At 44.4% G+C, this 22,417-nt stretch overlaps 1 protein-coding gene and 1 long non-coding RNA gene across 9 annotated transcripts in view; one reads left to right on the top strand and one right to left on the bottom strand.

The window, feature by feature from the left end:
• Positions 1-1,854: 1,854 nt before the first annotated feature.
• Positions 1,855-22,417, bottom strand: part of LOC310688500 — a 235,140-nt gene continuing 214,577 nt past the window's right edge. For 2 of the 7 annotated variants that reach the window (XR_014516971.1, XR_014516972.1), the window contains exons 2-5: positions 16,726-16,964; positions 12,351-12,473; positions 11,399-12,145; positions 4,901-6,092 (exon numbers count right to left, since the gene is read on the bottom strand). This is a non-coding gene — a long non-coding RNA (uncharacterized lncRNA). Of the gene's footprint in view, positions 2,745-4,900; positions 6,093-6,138; positions 6,234-11,398; positions 12,146-12,350; positions 12,474-16,725; positions 16,965-17,999; positions 18,102-22,417 lie in introns of those variants that run through there. The other 5 variants (XR_014516967.1, XR_014516968.1, XR_014516970.1 and 2 more) reach the window with 5 other exon arrangements.
• Positions 18,296-22,417, top strand: part of LRRC2 (leucine rich repeat containing 2) — a gene marked incomplete at its 5' end in the record, with an annotated part of 77,834 nt that continues 73,712 nt past the window's right edge. The window contains one exon of one of the 2 annotated variants that reach the window (XM_083465004.1): positions 18,296-18,380. Of the gene's footprint in view, positions 18,381-18,731; positions 18,888-22,417 lie in introns of those variants that run through there. The other variant, XM_083465003.1, reaches the window with a different exon arrangement.

Here is a 22,417-nt window from a genome sequence, read left to right on the forward strand (position 1 = left end):
TGTTTAGAATAATCTTGTGCGTAATATAAAAAATACAAAGTGAGACATTAAGGAAATCCAAAGGGAAAATAAGAAGAACAGAGGTTCTGACGAACGGATTATTAAAAACGCGTGAGGTAAATGGTGGAAGTCTTACCCCCCCAAAAAAACCCCCCAATTTATTTAAGGTAGATAAGGACAAGATGAAATTATACAATTATACAATACAAATAAATATAGATGGGAAACGGCTATGTACTGTGAGTATTTATCTACTTTAAAAAATTTTCACATATGATCTTTTTCTTTTACTTCTTTATTCTTTCTTTGTTCTTTTCTTCTTTTTTCTGATATCTTATCTTTCATTTCACTGCTTTATTGTGAATGGCATTTTTTTTTTTTTTTAAAAAAAGCAGCCCCAAATGTCACAACCTTTCCTCATGAGAGAGCTGCCCACCCCCTTGATCATTCTGCACTGGGTACCCAGCAGTCCCCCTCAGCCTCGGAACATTCATGATCTGATGTACGCGTCTTGAGTTTCAGACTTGTGATTTGCCCTCTATCTGGACGGAGCCACGAGCCCCACTCCCTCATGTTCCCAGTTAGTAATAGAAATGTTTCATGCAAAAGCTCCCGTTGAGAAGATCCTGGCCCTGACAGATAATCAATGGCTTCCAAGAGTAGGTCAAATCATTTCACGCCGGCACACAAAAGGCAGTTTAAGGCAGTGAGCGTGGGAGTTCTAAGGAGACAATTTTAACATGCTATTTTCTCAAGGCAGAGCAGGGTATATAGACAGAGAGGATGATGAGGGGATGTATGTCTGCTCGGCAGTCAAATTCAAAGGATCAGATGCAGCCATCTAGAAAAGAAATTCTCTCCGTTTGCAGGCTTCGACAGCTGTCTTCCCCTACCCCAATATTGGCACTTCGTCTGTTTGGCACGGTGGACTATGTGTTGGACTAGATGCCCAGGGTTCAAATCAGCCACAAAACTCACTAGGGTGACCTTGGGCCAGTCGCAATCTCTCAGCCTAACCTACCTCAAAGGGTTGTTGTCAGGATAAACTTGAGCTCCTTGGAAGAGATATACATGCAATAAAAACAACTTAGAATTTTAGTTTTTCTCGCCATTGGCTATACCAGCCTTCCACCATTGAACTGCCCTAAGATCTACAGGTGAATGGCGGTATATAAATTAAATCAAGCATAGGCAAACTTGGCCCTCCAGATGTTTTGGGACTACAAGTCCCATCATCCCCGACCACTGGTGTTGTTAGCTAGGGATGATGGGAGTTGTCGTCCCAATACATCTGGAGGGCCGAGTTTGCCTATGCCTGAATTAAATGTATATATAACTGGTTCTCTGTAGAAGTTTTGGACTATAACAACATTAATCCCAAAAGCCAAATGCTGGTCCTCTAGGTCACTTGACACTTTTCCCAGGGCATGCCCCTGAGCAGCCTCCTTGGGTGTTTTTGCCTTGCTGGAATGTGTCATTGAACTGTGATAATGGTCCCATCCACACAATAGATTTTAAACAGTCTCATACCACTTTAAACAGTCACAGTTTCTTCCTCAAAGAATGCTGGGAAATGTAGTTTGTTAAGGGTTCTCCTTATGCAGATCTGAAATCTATTTTTTACATCAGGCATAGGCAAATTTGGCCCTACAGATGTTTTGGGACTACAACTCCCATCATCCCTAGCTAACAGGACCAGTGGTCAGGGATGATGGGAATTGTAGTCCCAAAACATCTGGAGGGCCGAGTTTGCCTAGTCCTGCTTTATATCTTCACACTGAGGGGAAAATACTCTTAAAAGAGGAGTGGGCTTCTTATATTACAGTGGATAAATCAGAGACGTCTCACAATAAATATCAATAAAAGGAAATTTTATTAGTAAAATGATATTGATTTTGAATTTGTTTTAAATTTGTTTTTAATGTATTTTAAGTTGTTGCATCCTACCCTGGGACCTTAGGATGAAGGACCAGTAATATTGAGAGAGAAAAGTTGTTGTTAGGCATTTATCAATTAAAAATTGAGTTGCCAATTAAACCTTTGAGCCTATGGCTGAAGAAGATCTCCCCAGGATGTCATTTGCTTACAACAGAAACATGGTGCCCCCCAGGGCAAGGGATTTTGTAAAAAAACACACACACACCACAAAGCCTAACTTAAACATATGGAAGAAACTTCCGCAGCTTGTCAAACACACTTTTCTTCTTGTAGAGCCTGTAAGTTTGGCACCAGTTCCAGCTGTGCCCAGCAGGCTCTTCCACTTCGAACTATAGCTGAGGACACAAGAGGATCAGCCCATCTTCTGAGCCATCGAGGGAAAAGTTCAATGACTATTGGAGGAGCTTTGTCAGGAGGCTCTGCTATGATCCGAAAATCACAACATGGGATTTTAGAAATAATGAAACACAACCCCTTAGAATGGGAGCAAGCGTTTCACTTGGGGGGGTTGACAATTTGCTGACTCACTAACGAAACAGAAGGATGGAGAAGTAAGATTAGCTGGGTAATCTTCCAAAGCTCTGGGCCAATTGTATCTTTTCCTCTCTTTCAAAACCACACACTGTTCTTTTATTCCATTGGCTGCCTGTATTCCTCAACTGCGCATCATAGTTTAAGCGCTTAACAATCTTTGGGGCCTCCTGCTGCTGTCCCCATCCTCCTGATGAGTGGTCCTCACTTTGATGAACCAAAGCGGATGATCTCTCTTCTTTTCCTTATCTGTAACGGCTTTCCTTTTTTCATGCCTGCAATAAAAAAGCCACTGATGTATCTCCAACAACAGCCTGCCCCCGGTGGGAAGGATAGCAGCATGTGGGATTTCTGATGATGAGAAATATATTTATTGTGGGCTGTGTCCAATGCTGAGAAGGAACACACAAAACGTAATGGACTTTAGGTTTCTTAATGTCAGTGAGTCTACTCTGAGTATAACTAAAACTGGCTACAATCCTATTTATTAGGAATGCTTATATACACCTTATCCCTAGGCTTGCCGGAAAATTGACAATTATAAGTGGCATTTGATCTGCTGTAAACAATTACACAGACACTCAAGAATCAGATCCAGACAGACAATAGGAAGTGTTGCAGCTGCTTCTGCATTTCTTCCATCAAAACATTGCAATGAGTCCTATTCTTGATGGTGCACAACTGCTTCTGCCATTTCATGTCCATTGTACAGTATCCTCTAGGGCAGTGTTTCCCAAACGTTTTTGGGCAACGGCACACCTGTTTACTGAAGAAAAATCTCGCGGCACACCACCATTAAAGCCCCGCCCCGTGACGTCAGCGCGCAGTGTCACGCCGGGAGGGACGCACAAAAGTGAAAGTTTTTTCCCTCGGCAGCTCCTCTCAGCTGCGCTCAATCCGCCTCGGAGCGCAGGAGCGATGCCTCTCTCTGGCTCTCCCTCCGCACAGGCTGAGGGAGGGAGGGAGGGGCGCGTGTGACCCGTCTCTGCTGGGAGACCAAACCCAGCGAGGCAGAGTCGCGCGGAGGCGCCCAGGCAGCGCTGCCGGCTGCGAGGAGGAGCGCCAGGCAGCAGCAGGAGGCGCGGCCTCTCCTCGCCGCCGCCGCCCCGCCTCTCGCCGCCCGACTCGCCCGCCTCCCTCCAGGCATCTCGCGGCACACCAGCCGATGTCTCACGGCACACTCGTGTGCCGCGGAACACCGGTTGGGAAACACTGCTCTAGGGGACACGGGTGGTGCTGTGGTCTAAACCACTGAGCCTCTTAGGCTTGCTGATCAGAAGGTCAGCAGTTCAAATCCCTGAAACAGACTAATAAAAAAAATAAGATAAATAAAATAAATATTATTTATACCCCAGCCACTCTGGGCAGCTTTCAACAAAGATTAAAATACAATAGTCTATTAAACATTAAAAACTTCCCTAAACAGGGCTGCCTTCTAAAATTCAGATAGTTGTTTATTTCTTTGACATCTGATGTTCCACAGGGCGGGCGCCACTACCAAGAAGGCCCTCTGCCTGGTTCCCTGTAACTTTGCTTCTCGCAATGAGGGAACTGCCAGAAGGCCCTCGGCGCTGGACTTCAGTGTCCGTGCAGAATGATGGGGGTGGAGATGCTCCTTCAGATATACAGGACCAAGGCCTTTTAGGACTTTAAAGGTCAGCACCAGCACTCTGAATTGTGCTCAGAAAACTTCTGGGAGCCAATGTAGGTTTTTTAGGACCGGTGTTATGTGGTCTTGGTGGCCACTCCCAGTCACCAGTCCAGCTGCCGCATTCTGGATTAGTTGTAGTTTCCAGGTCACCTTCAAAGGTAGACCCAGTCCAAGCGGGAGATAACCAGAGCATCCCAGAGATTACCAGAGTGAGCTCCCATTGCTCTGTCCCAGCTTCTGCCAACCTAGCAGTTTGAAAGCACGCCAGTGGAAGTGGATAAATAGCTACTGCTGTGGCGGGAAGGTAAATGGCGTTTTGTGCACTCTGGCTTCTGTCACGGTGTTCCGTTACACCAGAACCGGTTTAGTCATGCTGGACACATGACCTGGAAAGCTGTCTGCAGACAAACGGCAGCTCCCTCAGCCTGAAAACGAGATGAGCGCCACAACCCCATAGTTGCCTTGACCGGACTTAACTGTCCATGGGTCCTTTACCTTTTTTTAAAACCACAGTATCCTCTAACCTTTCAGAAGGAGCATAATTGAATTTTGAACTAATTTCCCAGCAGTGACAAGGATCTGAAGTCATTGCTATGGCTGTCTGTGGATGGGAATCTTCCCAGTATTATTTTGTTTTGTGCTTGGATGTGAGGATTATGCAAAATTGCTTGCAAGCTAACTCGGTAGAGAGTTTAAAGGAAATGGTAAAGGGACCCCTGACCATTAGGTCCAGTCGTGACCAACTCTGGGGTTGCGGCGCTCATGTCGCTTTATTGGGTCATGTGGCCAGCATGACTAAGCTGCTTCTGGCGAACCAGAGCAGCGCACGGAAATGCCATTTACCTTCCTGTTGGAGCCGTACCTATTTATCTACTTGCACTTTGACGTGCTTTTGAACTGCTAGGTTGGCAGGAGCAGGGACCGAGTAATGGGCGCTCACCCCGTCGCGGGGATTCGAACCTCCGACCTTCTGATCAGCAAGTCCTAGGCTCTGTGGTTTAACCCAAAGCGCCACCCGCGTCTTAGTAGAGAGTTTAGAGAGATACAAACAGTTGCTTGTGCAAACTTTGCTTTGGGCAGAAACATGGATTCTGGGGTGCCTTTTTGTTTCCTTGCCTGTTTCTTTTTGGCCTTATTTCTTTCAGAAAGCAACAAAATCCTCCCCTTCCACCCCCGCCACCCCAAGATGTAAGCTTCTGTGTGCTGGTTTCCCTTACATCTGCCTCTCTTCTTGGTGTTAGCTTGAGCTGGCAGCATAACAGACCATTTGAAAGCAATGCTAAGTGTGAAGCTGTCAGTGAGAAGTCACTGAGGAAGTGGCAATAGCTGTTATTGAGCTCCTTTGCAGAAATATCCTGAGTCCTGGAGCTTTGTTAACCCTTCCAAAGTCAATTACAAAGGGATGAAACCCAATTGTGGTGCAGCCAAACCTTAAGGTTCAAAGAGATTTTGCATCTGAAAAGCTTCACTTTCCCCAGGGCCGAACTTTCTTACAAATCCTTCTGTCTTCTACATTCTTTCAAGCCCAAGATATTTGGCAGGAATAACCCAGGGATATATTTGCAGGGATACCACCATTTCCTGAGTTCCTTGAAGCCTTAGCTGTGACATGACTGGTATGAATTCAAAAAATGTCATTTTCACAGCATCTGCATTCTCTTGTTAATTTTTTTTTTTTGCCTGCCATTCAAGTGTTAAAGGCACTAGTCCTCTGGAACCAATAGCTAAAAAATTGAAAACGTAGCTCTGGTTCGTCCTGTGTTAAGTTTTCTCTTACCCCCACTTTGTATTTCTCTCTTCTACAGTCTTACTGTGCTGTGTTTGAGCTGAGTTGACCTGAAATCAGGATTTGACCTGATAAGTGAACAGTAATATTCATGGCACGCTCTGTAGAAGCCACTCCAGCAAAGTCAAATTGAAGAGACTCTCTCCATGTGATTACTTTTTTCCATTGCATATAATATAACGAACACTGCAAAAAAAAAAAAAATACATTTTTTTAAAGGAAAATAATGTACCAATAGTGAACTCCGTTCTCGGAGTGCCATTCTTATGTTGCCAAAATGCCACCAGCCAATGCGAGAGAGCAGGGTCTCCATATGCTCAGAGGAACCTTGAAGTTTGCAGAAATACAAAACATTTTTTTTTAAAAAAAGCAATTCCAAGGTTTGTGTCTGATGTGGTGCTACATGAATGTTCCATTAGTGCAAGGATTTATGTTAAAAAGCAATGGAACATTCCTCTCTTTTCTTCCCTTGCCCTGTGTAACCCCTAAGTCTGTTTTAGGGGTTTCCCCAAATGCCTGCATATTCCTCAACTGAGCTAGAGGGGGAAATGAAATGGAGTCTTCTGTAAGAGGTTTGGACTGAGGCAGGAAAAAGAGAGACAAATACATTTTGGATTATCCTTTTGACGAAGGTGCACTCTTGGGTTGAGGAGAGCTGTTATGATATGTTAACACTCTGAACGCACAAGCCCAGGTAAGAATGATCGGCTTCTGAAGTTCCCCGGGAGCGTATTAATTTTGCAGGGCACCTGTGAACGCCTCAAACTTTTTCCAGTAGTGGTTGGAAGTATTAAAACCTCATTTACAGATCACAGTGATTGATGCCGGCCCTAATGGGACAACTCACTGCAACAAATTAGGCACTTAGTGTCATGTAAACTGGCCTCTGTTTTTTGCCATCATTACCTTCTCTCTTGTTAATTATTTTAAAGTTATTGTTTCATCTCTGTGTAAGCCATGGACAGAAGTCATTAGTTCTTTGTGGAGGGTTTCTCTGTTCTTCCCTGTAATTTGTCATCGCGTATGATGGAGTGCAATGCCTCCACCTGTAATTACCTTTTGTAATTACCATGCACATCTCCCTCCCTCCCTCCCTCCCTCCCTTTCTTTATTGTAATATTTGTGTGACAGACCAAAAAGCAATATATTTAATGGAGGGCTCTCATTTAGATCTTGTTATTGATATGGCAAGCTCTCTAGTGACATGACAACACATATAGCCTTTAGCAAATTGATTCACTTCCTTATTAATTATTATTATTATTATTATTATTATTATTATTATTATTATTATTCTGCCCTATACTCGGATGTCTCAGAGCAGTTTACAGAATAAAATCAAAATATAAAACCACAAATTACATAATCAAAATAAAAACAACCGCCCAATGGAACCCCCCCCCAAAACCCCACATTTTAAAACTTCTCTTTCACCCCCTATTGACCCACCTCTGTTAAAAAGGCATTTTATTGGAGGTTATGCCGGGTGATACAAACACCGTCCCCCCATGGTGTCTGATTTGTGGTAGCTGTTTAACACATGCGAGGAAGCATGTGATTTTGAAATGAGGTGGTGAATATGCTTGTGTGAACTCATCCATAGTTGCACTGCAGGGATTGGCTTGCTTATTGCAAAAGCAGGCTTGGTTTCAGTGAGTATAAACCCACAGCCTAAATACCTTCTTCAGATATATTACCTAAGACCAGGGGTCGGCTAGGCTTACCGGGCATGGGCCAGATCACTCCTGCAGAGATCCTCCATGGGCCGGACCAGCGCAGCGCAATGCCAGAAATGTCTGCAGTGCCGAAAATGGCTTCTGCGCATGCCCAGATGCCAAAAATCACGCCTGTGCAGAAGCGATTTCCAGTGTCTGGGCATGCGCAGAAGTCATTTCCGGAGCCGCGGAAGAGAGTCCCCGTGTGCGCTAGTTTAGCGCAGCGCGTGGAGACTCGCCGAGCGGGCAGCTTGGTTCAGGGGTGGCTCATTGGCCGGTTAAACGGCCTCCGTGGGCCACAGGTTGGGGACCCCTGCCTAAGAAGAGCCTGCTAGATCAGGCTAAGGACTCATCCAGTCCTGTTCTCACAGGGACAACCAGATGTACCATGGGAAACTCTCAAGCAGAACCCAGGCACAAGAACACTCATGTGACTTCCAGAAAGTGGTATTCAGCAGCATTAAAGGTAAAGGGACCCCTGACCATTAGGTCCAGTCGTGGCCGACTCTGGGGTTGCGGTGCTCATCTTGCTTTACTGGCCGAGGGAGCTGGCGTACAGCTTCCGGGTCATGTGGCCAGCATGACTAAGCCGCTTCTGGCAAACCAGAGCAGCGCACGGAAACACCGTTTACCTTCCCGCTGGAGTGGTACCTATTTATCTACTTGCACTTTGACATGCTTTCGAACTGCTAGGTGGGCACGAGCTGGAACCGAACAACGGGAGCTCACCCTGTTGCGGGGATTTGAACTGCCGACCTTCTGATCGGCAAGCCCTAGGCTCTGTGGTTTAACCCACAGCACCATCCGTGTATAATAACCTTTATTGCGGTCCAACGACCCATAAGATAGATACAGAATAAAATACATACTCATCTAGACAACCCCCCAGGGAAGGAAGACTGAAGCGTTATTTGTTTAGTCATGGGTATGTTGATCTTTGATTTGTATGACTACGGAAAGAAACTTTGCCACGGCCACTGTGGTATCGCTGGACTTGTCGTCCAGAAGATATTTGATAGAGTAGGATTCAGATTGACCCAGCCGATTTGCCAATAGTGGTTTAATCAATAGTTCCCTCGCTTGATCATATTGTCCACAATGCAATTAAATATGCCTCATGCAGTCGACATCCTGAGAGCACACACAGATCCTATTCTGATAAGGGATACCTCTCAGCCTGCTGTTTAACACTTCTGATGGAGATATTTAATCTGGCTTTGGTGAAAAGATGCCAGTATGTTGGTACAGACAAATTTCTAAGATATGCAGGTGTCTGAAACTTGAACCCATAGTGGATTCCTACTGCTAATGGGCCACAGATAACATGAGATTGAGATCGGAGATCACTATGTGATATGTCTCAGAGCCTTTGCCTCAGAGATTCAAGGGCGGTATCATATTTTTTTTTAAAAAAAAATTATTGGGTTTTCACATTTTTTATTGACATATTATTTTTAAATTTTTTTTTATTGGGTTTTCACATTTTATATTGACATCACAAACACACAGAGACAAAGACAAACATGTATAATTTCAAATCCTTGCTTTCTTAACCACATTCTCTGACTTCCCCGCACCACCCCTTCATACATCCTAATTCCAATAGTTGGCTCAGCAAGTTCTTACTCTCATCTTCACAATATTATTGTAATCATTTTTTAACTTAGTTCTTCTTAATTAACCAAATTTAACTTATACATCAATTATAATCATTACATCCTTTTCTAAGGTCGACCTAAGTTCCCTTCCACAAATTTCCCAATTTTAAGTATTAGTTACTGAACACACTACCTAAACATAAAAATCATAAAATTATCCTCCTTTTGGATTCAAAAGCTCTCACCCCCCCTCTTTCCCGGTTTTGATCCCCCAAAACAGTAGATGTCCACAATATCAGTTCTTAGCCTGGATTTCTCACGTCCGAGGCCTTCAAATCTCCATCAGTCCCTCTCCGCCGGTTTTGTTGATAGTCCTTTATGTTGGTCATCGGGTCTCGAAGGAGCTCTATCCCAGTAAAATCCATGTTTCTTGCAGCCAGTCCTCCATATTCCAAAACGGAGCCCCAATCATATTTCTTGCTTCTTTTAAGTCCAAATGTTCCAAGTGTCCCAAAGGCTTCCCCTTTCATCTTGGACAAATTTGCAATCCGTAATTCTTCCGATCCCACCATAAAGGGATCACTCCCTACTTCATTCTTAATTTCAATCCAAATTCCCATAATCCGAATCTTGTTTTCTTTGTAATCCACAATTTCCTTGTTTTCTTTATATTACACAATTCTAGGCTTCTGGTTGGCCCTTTCCACCAGCAATATTTCCGCTCCTCCTCCTCTCTCCTCTAGTTCTGAAAATATCTCTTCTGATTCAGCTGCAGAGTTATTTTTTGTCAAGTCCTTAACACAGTCAACAGGATTATTTACTTTAAGGTTCAAGGTCGCAAGCTTTGTAGCCATAGCTGTGCTCTGGTCTTGTAGCATTCCCACGAGAAGAAACATTTTTTCCAACTCGGCCTGTAATTTTCCATCTGCAGCCATTGTAATGTCTCAGAATCCCCCCTAGAGGGATTCTGGTTACTTAGTAGTCCTTCTCCAACAGTCAGTAACTTTATTTATTTATTTCTTCTTTGTTTCCAACAACTTGAGATCAAATGTAACTCATCTAGTCCTCAAAGATAGTAAATAACAAATTTTTCTAGCTTTGAAAGCTCGTTTGACAGCTGTCAAACTCCTTGTGTCTCCTCAGCAGGCTCACTCACGGATCGCTCCCGGATCCGGGGGGGGGGGGGTGTTCACATCCACTTCTAAGATTCAGTTCTCATCCTCCAGCACAAAACTTCTAATGCCAATCATGAAATTAATAACTTTTGTCTCACAAAGAGAGAGATGGTCTCTCCACCTTAGTTATCCAATTCTTGCTTTAAATGTCTGCAGGAAGGGGGGGGCGGACTTCCTTTTAGCACTCCCCCGATCGTTCCAAATTCAAGGAAAAAGAGATTTTTAAATCCAAATTCTGTACTACTCACGGGTTATTTCTTTTTCAGTCCAAATGTTCAAGGAAAAAAGTCAGCGCTCTCCGGCCATGGCTCGCGGCTTCACTCCACTGAAGTAGTGGTCTACTCACAGCACCACGCCGCTCTCCGCACCCTCTCCAAAGCCTTTAAAAAGGCTTCTTTGTGGGTCGGGGGGCGCAAATGGTGCCCGCCGAGTCACCAAGTCCACAGGCTTCCGCGCCTGTGGTTTCTGAGGGTCCCCGTGTCGTCACCGCGGCAGGACCCGTCCTCAGTAGAGCCGATTCCCTCCGGAGCTCGGAGGGAATCCACCATTAGCCGATCGCGCTAACCCGGAAGTCCTCTCAAGGGCGGTATCATAGCCCAGATGGTACAGGAGGGAAGGTGGCAGCCAATCGAAGTGGTTTTTCTAACCATAATTTTCATCCATGAGCTGGTAAACTCCTCGTTGTTTAGGTATGGAAGTAACCCCTTCCCTAGGCCAAAGACTGAGATCTTGAGCCAGTATCTCAGGGCAGCCCACCATGCTTTAGTTGATAAAGGACATTCACCTAAAAATACTATTGCATTTGGAACACAATTTGGAACTTGTAGGAGGGACCAGAGAAACTTTGCCTGGAAGCCAGCGAACCTGGGGAATGAGCCATTGAACCAGAAGTTTGAGGCGTAGAGGAGTTGAGGAGTTAATGGCTGATGGAAGGAGTTAATGGCTCATGGAACATAATGGCCTCCCCATGTATAAAAGAATCAAAGTATAGCCAGTTTGCTTACCTCCGCCTTTTGATAGCTGGTCTGTCAATGATGTTTCCAGGACTTGGAATGATGAAATAGAAGCCCTATGTACCGGAAGAATATGGTCCAACAGCATTACTGTCTCCAGCCATGGAGATAGATCACAGCCGTCATGGTTAGTAGTCGTTGATAGACCTCTCCTCTATGAATTTATCTAGTACAGTGGTACCTTGTGTGATGTTAACATATATGAGAGAGTGCTAGAGGGGAAATAGTTAACTAGGTTGCACAGAAAGGACCCGGGGGGGTGTGGAGTCAGTGGGTCTATAAAACTAGTTCTGGGAGGAGTTCTGGGAGGAGTTCGTTGGGAGTTGTTGGTGGGCCGTTGGTTGGTTTTAGTGGGTTGGCTGGTTGGGAAAGGCAGTTGAAGAAGCAGTTGGGAATAAAGAGACAGATAGGGCGGTGGGTTCTTGAGTGTGAGGAGGTAGAAGAGATAGAGAGAGAAAAATAAGACTAAGAAAATAAAGAGCAACAACGTTTGGAATGCTGTAAAAGTTTTGTTTGTGTCTGAAATAAAATACACTCTTCTTTATTAATTGAAAAGTTGACTGAGACTGAAGTGATTTTACCAGGGAGGACCTGGTTGGTGGCAGTGGATTAGTGGTGTACGTGTCAATAGTCCGTGAGACGATTGGGGGCTCCGTACGAACACCACACCTTGGTTCTCAGACTTAATCCGTTCCGGAAGTCCGTTCCAAAACCAAAGCCTTCCAAAACCAAGGCGCGCTTTCCCATAGAAAGTAATGCAAAACGGATTAGTCCATTCCAGTGTTTTGAAAAACAACCCCAAAAACAGCAATTTAACATGAATTTTACTATCTAACGAGACCATTGATCCATAAAATGAAAGCAACAATCAATGTATTGTACTATAAAATAAACAAGATAGTATTGTAGATCATAAAAATAAAAATTATTATTTTTTCCTTACCTGCACTGATGATAGTCATTATTTGGATGGGGGGCTTTTATCCATTTCTGCAGTCACACCATCAATCAATCAGTAGCTGAACTGGGTTCCACACAGTCACAAAAACAAATTAACCGAAAAAGCCTCAAATACAAAAACGCAAAATAAATAGCAAAAACAAAAGTGCCAGTGGTACCTTGGTTCTCAAACTTAATCCATTCCAGAAGTCCGTTTGACTTCCAAAATGTTCGAAAACCAAGGCACGGCTTCTGATTGGTGCAGGTGCCCCGGAAACAATAGCCAGCAGCTGCATCAGATGTTCAGCTTCAGAAAAACGTTTGAAAACTGGAACACTCACTTCCAAGTTTTCGGAGTTTGAGAACCAAAGCGTCTGAGAACCAAGGCATTTGAGAACGAAGGTACCACTGTGCTCTTTGAAAGCCACCCAAATTGGTGGCCATCACTGCTTCCTTTGGAGCCAGTTCCACAGTTCCTGTGTGAAGAAGCACGTTCTTTTATCCATCACGAAGCTTCACCAGATGTTCATGAATTCACGTGTTTTGAGTGAGGGAGAAAAACTTTGATACTTCCAATTTCTCCATGCCACAGATAATTTTAAAATCTTTTATGATATCACTTCTACCTTGAAAGGCACTTGAAAGCATGTCAGAATGTGTGAGGGCACTCAAGCTAGCAAAATTTATTTATTTATTATAAATTTATTCATTTGTTTTTTCAAATTAGTATTTTACAATCACATATCCAACATACAACATAGAAACAAAATTCCAAAGAATCTCCTGGACTTTTCTCCTCCCCTTTGTGGGTCTTATTATTAATCATTTCCTCCTGCCTCTTTTATAATAATCCATATCTTTTACATCTCCATTATATCCAAAATTCACCATTAAAATACATGTGTTATTCCAATCCTACTAATGATTTTAACTGTTTTTAACAATGGTTTTTCGGGTAAATCATAAAATTTCCCCATTCCTTTGGTCTTCCTGATTTCTGATTCTGCTGATCATTTTTGCCAAACTAGCAAAACTTAGTTCCCAGAGTGTTCCGTGGGAATTTAGGCTACAATGCTCTGCACACTTACCTGGGAATAAACCCCATTTTACACACTGGGAATTGTGAGTACATGTGCACGTGCTGGAAACTCTGCTGAAAATGCAAAGCCTGTGAGACGCAGAATTCCAATATACAGAGGAAACCATTACTTATTTGGAAGACATACGCCCTGTCGTTTCTGCAAGTTGTGACTATGATCTATAGCAGGTGTGGGGCTGAACTACAGCTGCCATTATAACCTGCCCATTGGCTATAGTGTTCCAGTGTCATATTTTATGTATGTTACCCATCAAAGCATTAACTATCTTCAGTCAGCAGATGGCACTGTGAGTTTCATTGCTAATCCATCACCTCCTTTTGCAATGCATGCTTCCCCGCCATGGAAAATACCCACAACATGGGTGTAATTATGAATTTTTACCTTTACATTTAATTATAACAGTCTGGTATCTGAAAAAGTGTGCATGCACACGAAAGCTCATACCTGTAACAAACTTAGCTGGTCTCTAAGGTGCTACTGGAAGGATTTTTTTTATTTTGTAATAACAAAGGGATCTATGTTGGTCCATAAGGGGGGGAAAAACAAGTCTGCAGTTGGCTAATATCTATATTAAAAGGTAAAGGGACCCCTGACCGTTAGGTCCAGTCGCGGATGACTCTGGGGTTGCGGTGCTCATCTCGCTTTATTGGCCAAGGGAGCCGGCGTACAGCTTCCAGGTCATTAAGATACAACAGCCTCATAGTTATACCTTCACAATTATTTGAGAGGGCAAGATTTTCTCTGGGTTACCCAAACAAGCAAAAAGGGAATGTTACGGGGGACAATAACCTCTCAACTCAGGGATCAGGGGCTACCATGTTACTCATCTTTTCCTGTTTAATAGATGAAGGTTGCATATCATTAGCACCTGCAAACAGGCAGAAAACAAGAAATGAATATAATAATAATAATAATTTATTATTTATACCGCACCCATCTGGCTGAGTTTCCCCAGCCACTCTTGGCAGCTTCCAATCAAGTGTTAAAAACAATACAGCATTAAATATTTAAAACTTCCCTAAACAAGGCTGCCTTCAAATGTCTTTTAAAGAGAAGATAGCTGCTTATTTCCTTCACATCTGAAGGGAGGGTGTTCCACAGGGCGGGTGCCACTACCGGGAAGGCCCTCTGTCTGGTTCCCTGTAACCTCACTTCTCGCAATGAGGGAACCGCCAGAAGGCCCTCGGTGCTGGATCTCAGTGTCTGGGCTGAACGATGGGGGTGGAGACGCTCCTTCAGGTATACAGTATGTGTGTAGCCAAGGGGGGGCAGGGAGGGGCAGCTGTCCCCCTAAATCAATAAAAATCAATAAAAAATACATAGCAAACTGAGGTTCTGCCCCCCCCAACAAAAGGCCTGTCCCCCTAACAAAAATCTAGGCTACCCCCATGCTGAAGCCTCTCATTGCTGGAAAAAGCTTCACCTGTTGATATTCCAACTATTTTCATGGGCTTGCCAATCAGAAGGTCAGCGGTTCAAAAACCCGCGACTAGGTGAGCTCCCGTTCCTCTCTCCCAGCTCCTGCCAACCTAGTAGTTTGGAAGCACGCCAGTGCAAGTAGATAAATAGGTACATGGGAAGGTAAATGGTGTTTCCGTGTGCTGCTCTGGTTCACCAGAAGCGGCTTAGTCATGCTGGCCACATGACCTGGAAGCTGCTCCCTTGGCCAATAAAGCGAGATGAGTGCCGCAACCCCAGAGTCGGCCACGACTGGAACTAACGGCCAGGGGTCCCTTTACCTTTACCTCAGACATTAGAGATGGAGGTCCAAAAGGTGCCAGAAGCTACTGTTAGGTCCATCATGAGACATCCGCCAGCTTTTAATCACAGATACCTTCAAGCAAGCAAACTTGCCTTATTATCACTCCATAGCATCCCACTGCCAGAGGATTGCCTCCTTCCATTCACCACTTTGCCTCCTCCAAGTGGAAGAAACCTGGGCAGTGCTGAATGTCACATCCATTGCCAGATGTGTCCTGCTGGAAGTAGAAAAGGGCTTTCCCCTTGGCCTGCCTTTATATCCACTCAGTTGCCAAGTGCTTTTGTGACATCACAAGAAACCCACAGCCAATGGCAACAGCTGGGGAGGCATCATCTTCATTGCTTTGAGTCTCACAATGGCAGGTGGACCTATCAGTGATTGTGTGCTTGTTAAACCACTAAGCCTCTTGGGCTTCCCAATCAAAAGATTGGCTGTTCGAATCCCCTCGATGGAGTGAGCTCCTGTTGCTTTGTCCCAGCTCCTGCCAACCTAGCAGTTCAAAAGCACACCAGTGCAACTAGATAAAGAGGTACCGCTGTGGCGGGAAGGTAAATGGCATTTCTGTACGCTCTGGTTTCCGTCACGGTGTCTCGTTGCACCAGAAGCGGTTTAATCCTGCTGGCCACATGACTTGGAAAGCTGTCTGTGGACAAACGGTGGCTCCCTTGGCCTGAGAGCAGGATGAGCGCTGCACCCCATAGTCACCTTTGACTGGACTTAACCGTCCAGGGGTCCTTTACCTTTACCTTTATTTTCACAGCAATTAGTGAGGTAATCATAATGATCAGGGACATTCTTTGGAAGGTTAGTCTGTGGATTGCTGACTTTTCAATCAGCTGCAACAGTACTTTTCAATGTAGCTTGGCAGTCAGGTGATGACATTTCTCTTTCTGCTGAGAAAGGCTTTCCCTGAGAATTCCTACTTACAGAGCCATTGTGAAAGGCACAGCTAAAAAAGCTGAGTGAAACATTGACCATCCTATTATCTGTGATCTCCCTCCCCTGCCTTTTGACTCAAATTCAAAATTCATGGCTTAAAATGCTGGACTTGGATTTATAGTTAATCATGGTGAAAGCAGAACATAAAACTAGTTTGCCGTGTTATGTTGACAAAAATCAATCAATCAATCCTGTAATCATGGAACTTTATCAGTAGCATAATATAGTTGACAGTGCGATGCTCTCTGTGCAATTTCTGAAGTGGCGCATTATCATTCGTCTCCGTTTACATTCAATCGCCAGAGGAAAGTGCTCACTCTCAAATATACATGAGAAAAGTTCATTTGAGGCAATATGACCTTTGTACATTTCGAGTAATTTGAAAGCTCAGCTTTGAAACCATAATCATAGTTCCTCGGCTGACCCAGACTGTCTGAATGTTCAAAATAATAAATCAACCCTTAGAAATCAAGAAATAAACAAAAATAACGAGATCTGCAAATGAGCTTCTCTCTTCCCCCGCCACCCTTTGCCTCCTGGGTTACTGAATCCTTCAGACGCACAACCATCAAACTTACCTCTGCAAACATGAAGGCTAGAAACTTGCATCTGAGCCTTCTAAAAAATAAAAACCAGAATGACCTTTTAGCCTTGTGTAGTAAGTGGCTCATATTGATTCATGTTGCTGTGGAAGAGGGGAATGCACAGAAGCCATGATCCAGTGGAAGACATTTCAGCTGATTTACTGAGTTGATTGGGATGAAAGGCTAGAATTTGATGTGACACCAATGGCCTCCTCGTATGTTCGGCTCCTTCTCTAATGAAAGAGGCCAAAGGTTAGCTGGTGGTTGGTGACATTCTCACTACTCTGCTCAGAGTAACTGATTCTATTGCCAATAGCAGACATGGGAGATGGGGAACATAGTGGGGATCGGAGGGTTAAAGCTCCCTGTAACCTTCATGCTGCGTTCTCAATCTATATTGTGGGGCCTCAGGTTTCCTAATGACTTTAAAAACAGCAATTCATACAAGTGCTAATTGCATGCGTGGCACTGTGCCTATTTTTGGCTGTTTTACAGCTGAATAAGAAGCTGAAAGGGACGCGGGTGGCGCTGTGGGTTAAACCACAGAGCCCAGGGCTTGCCAATCAGAAGGTCAGCGGTTCGAATCCCCAAGATGGGGTGAGCTCACGTTGCTCGGTCCCAGCTCCTGCCAACCTAGCTGAAATATACTCAGAGTCGCAAAGTGATTTCATGCTCTTTATTCAGCTCATAGTGGTGAGGAGGAATGGAAGTCCCCTCAAAGTATCTGCTTTATATACATTATTTACACAATGGGCTGCACGTGGTTGGCTAATTCCGGACTTCTCCTGTAGGCCAATCAGGTTGTGGATTCACTTCTATCTGGAGCTGGATTGGGTGGCTCCTGCCGACCACTCATACTGCTGCATTGTTCTAGGACCAACCAGACTGCTGCATTTTGGATCCTATTCTAGGACCAATCAGACTGCTGCAGTTTGAATCCTATTCAGCTCAGTACATAACACTAGCAGTTCGAAAGCACGTCAAAGTGCTAGTAGATAAATAGGTACCACTCCGGCGGGAAGGTAAACGGCGTTTTTGTGCGCTGCTCTGGTTTGCCAGAAGCGGCTTAGTCCTGCTGGCCACATGACCCAGAAGCTGTACGCCGGCTCCCTCGGCCAATAAAGTGAGATGAGCGCTGCAACCCCAGAGTCGTCCGTGACTGGACCTAGTGGTCAGGGTTCCACCTTTAAGAAGCTGAATCAGCAGCTGCAACTTTCCTCTGCAAAGAAATGCAGTGACGGAGGAGGCAAAACCCCTTTCTTTTTTGCCTGTTGTGCAGTGGGCAAAAGCACAGCGCTTCAGCACACAGCCAATGGTGGCAGCCTTTTGCAACAGCCTTCTGTTACAGCCCCGGCAACCTGTTTACCGAGAGTCCTTGCGTGCTTCCTGGCACAGCTACTTCACATACATTTCAAAGTGGCTGTCTCAGAGATGAAGGCCTGCCAGGAAATAAAAGTTGGATCCGTTCCTGAGAGCTCTCTTTGCGACTATATCAGGAAGCAGAGAACCTGCCAAGTTCAGAAGGCCAGTGGCACCTTTTCCTCTAAACAGGGAGCGTGTCTGGCCAGACTGTTTTGTGACTAGGTCCCTCTCCCCAGCTCCTGCTCTGCAACACCACTCAGGTCACCCTGTAGCCATGACAGCTGCAGGTACTTCCAGTTCTCTTTCTCATTTTCATATTTTATTAAGAGGTCTCCAGACTGAAGGAAATTAGTCTAATTCTAACAGCGTATCAAAAAAACGGAAAAAAAACCAACTTGGCTTCTTTCTTCCTGGAATAACACTCTGGCACCTCTGTGTGATTTTAAATAACGCTGGGACTACAGGTCAAAGGAATGTTGTTTTTATCACCCTCGCCGAAGTGCTGTTAAGATGCTTAGCCTATTAAAAGTTCATTTCTTTTATCTGAACGGAGCTTTGCAGGGCTGATATTCTATCATGTCCATGGCTGCTTTCGAACCACAGATCATGTTAGCACATTACAAATATAGAACATTAGCAAATCTGGAAGGCCAGTCACGCTGGCAGGTTTAAACAAACAGAGATACTGGGCTGACCAAGGGCTATGTTGTCGCTGTAAACAACCTCAGAGTTTCCAGTTTCCTTGCCACACAGGTACACCGAGGAGCTCAGAACAATAGTGCTCTTAGGTGTAGGTAAGTGGCCGACTCTTTTGCTGGCTCTTGAGATTACAGTGCTTCTGATCTGCTGGGGATCAAACATGCAAAGTCATCAGTGATGATTGATGGTGCTAGTTGTGTTTTAGTGCCTGCCAAAATGTGTGTGTTCGCGTGAGAGAGAGAGAGACAGAAAGAGAAATTAAGAAAGAAAGAAAGATATAGATTATATATATAAAGTTTAAGCCTGAAACATTATGGTTTTCAGGTACACCTGGTGTTTCATATACAACGATAAGCTAACTGAACACATTCAATACACCGACCTGAACTTGCAATGTATATAATGAGAGGTTTTTTGGTTTTATTTAAAGGATACCTGACTGCAGTTACTAGTACTCTCTATGTCTCCACTGTGGAAAACAAAACAACCCCTGCCTCCTAAAAACTGTACTATTCTATCTGAAGGGCATAGGTTGGAGTGAAAATGATTTACTATATTAAAAAAAAGAGATTTGGGAGATTGGCTATTTATCTTCGTTGCGTGTCAGGATCTTGAGTGACGTTTAAAAGAGTTATAGAACGTCTGCTTCTGAAGGCCACGTGCCAGGTATCTAATGGACGTAGAGCAGATCTGGTAAGCTGAGAGACATTTGTGTGTGAGAAAGTGTTGCTGCAGATCAAAAGGTTACGTTGCAGATGAACAAGTTATCACCTGGCGCCCATCGCTGTAAGAAGAGCATGCATGTTAGTTGAAAAGTGACATACCTCCAGGGAGTAAATATTAAGGCTGGAGGCAGATGTGGAAGATAGGGTTATCAGGTGCTCCAGGTTCGGAGGCAACATGCCTCAGTTTCTGGAGAACAGCCGGAGGAGAGGACTATTGCTTTCATGTCCTGCTAATGTGGGTTTCCCATTGTCTATGCTGACTGGTCATGGCTGTCCAGGGTTTAGGCTGGGAATGTTCCCAGACCTACTTGGAGATGGTGGAGATGGAAGCTGGGACCTTTTGCATGCAAAACAGATGCTCTATCACTGAGCTATGGCCCTTTCAAGGCTTGAATACAGTGTGGGTCGTGAGAGATGAGGCACAGGATCCAGTTTTGGATCTGAATTTTTTTTTTGAGTTTTCCTTTTTTTAAATTATTTTTTTATTCAGTTTTCCTTTTCATTCATTACATACATCTCATATCCATAACATTTTCTATTCATTCCTTCTTCCCTCCTCTCCTAGGCTTCCCCCAACTTCCACTTCTGGTTTGTTTCCCCTTTCACCCACCTTGCTATTTCCTAAAAGAAAAAAATAATAATAGTATACTTTATACAATAACATCTAACCTAAAAACATAAAAATGAAAATAATTACACCATATTATTTCCCTATCTTCTACACACTTTCTAATACTAATGATGTGAATGTTTACTTGAATCCTGCCATCAAGTCTACAGACCTTCTTTGTTTCTGCAGATATAATATAAATGGTTCCCATTCTTTTTCAAAGTCACTGTTGTCTTTTTCTCGTAGTCTGACTGTCATTTTTGCCAGCTCTGCATAGTTCATCAACTTCTCTCTCAATAATATGCAATCTGTAAATTTCAAATTGACTTTCCACAGTTTCGGATCCGAAAAAGGTGAATGGTATGGACTCTGGCCTGGCTCCTCACTCCTGTTATTTGAGACCAGGCGTAGTGGGGAAGGACTGGAGCTCAGTGGCAGATCATATGTTTTCCTGCGGACACCCTCTGGTTCTGGTATGGTTGGGAGAGAACCTTGTCTGAAACCTTAGAGAGCTGCTGCCAGTCGTTGGAGACTCAGTGAATGAGAGAGGCCAATGGGCTGACGCAGCATATGACAGCCTTAGATGTTCCTAAGCTGCTATCAAACCATTCATTGTAATTATGATAATTATTCATGGAACACTGATATTGTGGCAATAAAATAAAGATGAGAAAGATGAAGTAAAGTCAGCAAGGAAGGAAGGAGCTTCAGCCACATGACAGAAGGCGGAATCTGTCTGCGGAATGGTTTGGGCATCTCAGTGAAGAGAAAGGGGAATACATCTGCAATACGTCCCTCTCCGCGTGTAGCTACAGTAGCATCCATCAAGTTCGATGGGAAACACATTAGTGCTATGAGAGCAGGGGAAGTACAAAAAGTACTTTCAATTGACTACTAATTAATCCATAATTAAAGACGTAATTAATGAACATCCCAAGAGGAGCTTAGACTTTGTGGGAAAAGAATACAGCAATAAAAGAGAATCTTCTCGATAAGATAATTTCCTTTGATGAGTTATAGAATACAAACCCTACTGGATTTAGGGTGCTGCAGGCGATTCCCTTAAGGGACGTGGGTGGCGCTGTGGGTAAAACCACAGAGCCTAGGACTTGCCGATCAGAAGGTCGGCGGTTCGAATCCCTGCGGCGGGGTGAGCTCCCGTCTTTCGGTCCCAGCTGCTGCCCACCTAGCAGTTCGAAAGCACTCATAAGTGCAAGTAGATAAATAGGTACTGATTTATAGCGGGAAGGTAAATGGCGTTTCCGTGTGCTGTGCTGTTGCCGGCTCGCCAGAGCAGCTTCGTCACGCTGGCCACATGACCCGGAAGTGTCTTCGGACGGCGCCGGCTCACGGCCTCTAGAGCGAGATGAGCACGCAACCCTAGAGTCGGACACGACTGGCCTGTACGGGCAGGGGTACCTTTACTTTACTAGGCGATTCCCTTACACAGGGCGCCGAGCTGAGAGGGTGCAAAACAGAAACTGCCCGTAATTGAGAAGATTAATTTGTGGAAACCAAATTATAGTCTTGCATACGGCGCCGTATTACGAAAGTCTAGCCCGGCCTACTGTGTGTTTGAGGTAAATGACAAGTATCTACAGGTGATGTGTTGCTCACCTTTGGGGGCCAGTGGGCACATCTGGAATTTTGTGAAAGTGCCCTGGGTGCAAATGAAAGTTTGGCTGCTTTGGGGGCCTGGGATAACACAAAATGGCTGCTACAGCTAAAAGAGCGGGAAAAGAGACAAGCTCACACAATGGCGAGGGGCCTCCCTCCATTAGAACCCTGTCAAATTGCAACCATGACATACAGTGGTACCTCGGGTTAAGAACTTAATTTGTTCCAGAGGTCCGTACTTAACCTGCAACTGTTCTTAACCTGAAGCACCACTTTAGCTAATGGGGCCTCCTGCTGCTGCTGCGCCGCCAGAGCACGATTTCTGTTCTCATCCTGAAGCAAAGTTCTTAACCTGAAGCACTATTTCTGGGTTAGCGGAGTCTGTAACCTAAAGCGTATGTAACCTGAAGCGTATGTAACCCGAGGTACCACTGTATATCCCAGAGGATGTCACTACCATCCTTTCCAGAACTGGTGGTCCCAAATGTAGGGTTGCCACCTGTCCTATATAATACAGGCTTGTCCTGTATTTCAATGCAAAATGCTACGTCCTGTATTGATACAGTTTTCTCCTGTATTTCAGGTCTTCTCTCTCTGTCTCTCTCTCTGCCAAGTTAGGGATCCTGTCCAAATGCATGTGTTTTAAAGGGTGTGTGAAAGGTAATCCATTTAA

The sequence above is a fragment of the Podarcis liolepis genome (assembly GCF_965112155.1).
Source record: "Podarcis liolepis genome assembly, chromosome: 11".
NCBI classification, from domain to species: Eukaryota; Metazoa; Chordata; class Lepidosauria; order Squamata; family Lacertidae; genus Podarcis; species Podarcis liolepis.